The sequence below is a fragment of the Opisthocomus hoazin genome, unplaced genomic scaffold (genome assembly GCF_030867145.1).
Source record: "Opisthocomus hoazin isolate bOpiHoa1 unplaced genomic scaffold, bOpiHoa1.hap1 HAP1_SCAFFOLD_311, whole genome shotgun sequence".
In the NCBI taxonomy this organism is placed as follows: domain Eukaryota; kingdom Metazoa; phylum Chordata; class Aves; order Opisthocomiformes; family Opisthocomidae; genus Opisthocomus; species Opisthocomus hoazin.
Window position 1 is genome coordinate 32,501 of NW_027448870.1, and position 2,859 is coordinate 35,359.

Sequence of the window (2,859 nt, forward strand, 5' to 3'; positions counted from 1 at the left end):
CCACGGTTCCTGGGACAGCGACGGCCGCACGCGCCGGCCCCCGAACCCCGAACCTAGGGCAGGGCTGGGCAGCACAGGCGCGGGGCCCTGCGTGCGAGCGAGCGAGCGGGCAGCGTCGACAGCAGAAGCCCAACGCGGCTTGGCCACCGGCAGAGCCGGACTGCCGTAGAGGCTTCTCTGCAACGTGCCCGCGGATGGCTGCTGTTAACGGGCGTGGGGAGGGGGGGGGAGCCACGGCAGGCTCCACTCCCAAACCCCGGCCCTACAAGCGTTCGAGTGCCGGAGACCGCCGCCCGTCTCGGCCCGGCCCTGGAGAAACCCCTCTTGGAGCCCTCGCTCCAGTCGGCAACGGCCACCGGAGCCTGCGGGCAAGCAGCGGCTTCGCGCGGCTTCTGGCAGTCGGAAGCGCCGTGCGCGATAGGTAGGAGGCAGAACGGCCACGGCCAGGGCCGCCGGGCAACGCCCGAGTCTGCCGGCTGAGCCGCGGCTGACAAGCGTTCGAGTGCCGGCGACCGCCGCCGGTCTCGGCCCGGCCCTGGAGAAACCCCTCTTGGAGCCCTCGCTCCAGTCGGCAACGGCCACCGGAGCCTGCGGGCAAGCAGCGGCTTCGCGCGGCTTCTGGCAGTCGGAAGCGCCGTGCGCGATAGGTAGGAGGCAGAACGGCCACGGCCAGGGCCGCCGGGCAACGCCCGAGTCTGCCGGCTGAGCCGCGGCTGACAAGCGTTCGAGTGCCGGCGACCGCCGCCGGTCTCGGCCCGGCCCTGGAGAAACCCCTCTTGGAGCCCTCGCTCCAGTCGGCAACGGCCACCGGAGCCTGCGGGCAAGCAGCGGCTTCGCGCGGCTTCTGGCAGTCGGAAGCGCCGTGCGCGATAGGTAGGAGGCAGAACGGCCACGGCCAGGGCCGCCGGGCAACGCCCGAGTCTGCCGGCTGAGCCGCGGCTGACAAGCGTTCGAGTGCCGGCGACCGCCGCCGGTCTCGGCCCGGCCCTGGAGAAACCCCTCTTGGAGCCCTCGCTCCAGTCGGCAACGGCCACCGGAGCCTGCGGGCAAGCAGCGGCTTCGCGCGGCTTCTGGCAGTCGGAAGCGCCGTGCGCGATAGGTAGGAGGCAGAACGGCCACGGCCAGGGCCGCCGGGCAACGCCCGAGTCTGCCGGCTGAGCCGCGGCTGACAAGCGTTCGAGTGCCGGCGACCGCCGCCCGTCTCGGCCCGGCCCTGGAGAAACCCCTCTTGGAGCCCTCGCTCCAGTCGGCAACGGCCACCGGAGCCTGCGGGCAAGCAGCGGCTTCGCGCGGCTTCTGGCAGTCGGAAGCGCCGTGCGCGATAGGTAGGAGGCAGAACGGCCACGGCCACAGCCGCCGTGCAACGCCCGAGTCTGCCGGCTGAACCGCGAGTAGCTGCAGCGGTTCGATGGCGCTGGTCCGCGAGCGCCAGCCCTCTGCCCTAGTATACGGACAGCGAGGTCCCCGGCCCCGGCGGGCTCGAAGAGAACCGTCTTCCCCCAGCGGGGAGGCGCGCGAGCGCCGCCGACTCTTACCATGACGTAACTGGAGGCAGCGCAAAGCAGCGACCCCTTCGGCAGCTCCGAAGAAGAACCGGGCAAGACGTCTACCTGCCAGAACCGCGGTGGAGCCAAAGTCCCGCCGGAGCGAGGTAGACGAGGCATCCCTTTCCGCCGGCAGCTCCGGCGGCCACATCGGGCACAACGGACCCGGCGGACGGTAAAACGGGTAGACCTGGCCTCCCTGCCGGCAGAACGGGTAGACGAGGCCTCCCTGCCTGGAACCGGGTAGACCTGGCATCCCTGCCGGAAGCGGGTAGACCTGGCATCCCTGCCGGTAAAACGGGTAGACCTGGCCTCCCTGCCGGCAGAACGGGTAGACGAGGCCTCCCTGCCTGGAACCGGGTAGACCTGGCATCCCTGCCGGAAGCGGGTAGACCTGGCATCCCTGCCGGCAAAACGGGTAGACCTGGTCTCCCTGCCGCCAAAACGGGTAGACCTGGCCTCCCTGCAGGTAAAACGGGTAGACCTGGCCTCCCTGCCGGCAGAACGGGTAGACCTGGCCTCCCTGCCGCCAGAACGGGTAGACCTGGCATCCCTGCCGGCAAAACGGGTAGACCTGGTCTCCCTGCCGGTAAAACGGGTAGACCTGGTCTCCCTGCAGGTAAAACGGGTAGACCTGTTATCCCTGCCGGCAAAACGGGTAGACCTGGTCTCCCTGCAGCCAGAACGGGTAGACCTGGCATCCCTGCCGGTAAAACGGGTAGACCTGGTCTCCCTGCCGGCAAAAAGGGTAGACCTGTTCTCCCTGCCGCCAGAACGGGTAGACCTGGCCTCCCTGCCGGTAAAACGGGTAGACCTGGTCTCCGTGCAGGTAAAACGGGTAGACCTGGCATCCCTGCCGGCAGAACGGGTAGACATGGTCTCCCTGCCGCCAGAACGGGTAGACCTGGCATCCCTGCCGGCAAAACGGGTAGACCTGGTCTCCCTGCCGGTAAAACGGGTAGACCTGGCCTCCCTGCAGGTAAAACGGGTAGACCTGTTATCCCTGCCGGCAAAACGGGTAGACCTGGCATCCCTGCCGGCAAAACGGGTAGACCTGGTCTCCCTGCAGCCAGAACGGGTAGACCTGGTCTCCCTGCCGCTAGAACGGGTAGACCTGGCCTCCCTGCCGGCAATATGGGTAGACCTGGCCTCCCTGCCGGTAAAACGGGTAGACCTGGCATCCCTGCAGGTAAAACGGGTAGACCTGGCATCCCTGCCGGCAAAACGGGTAGACCTGGTCTCCCTGCCGGTAAAACGGGTAGACCTGTTCTCCCTGCAGGTAAAACGGGTAGACCTGTTCTCCCTGCAGGTAAAA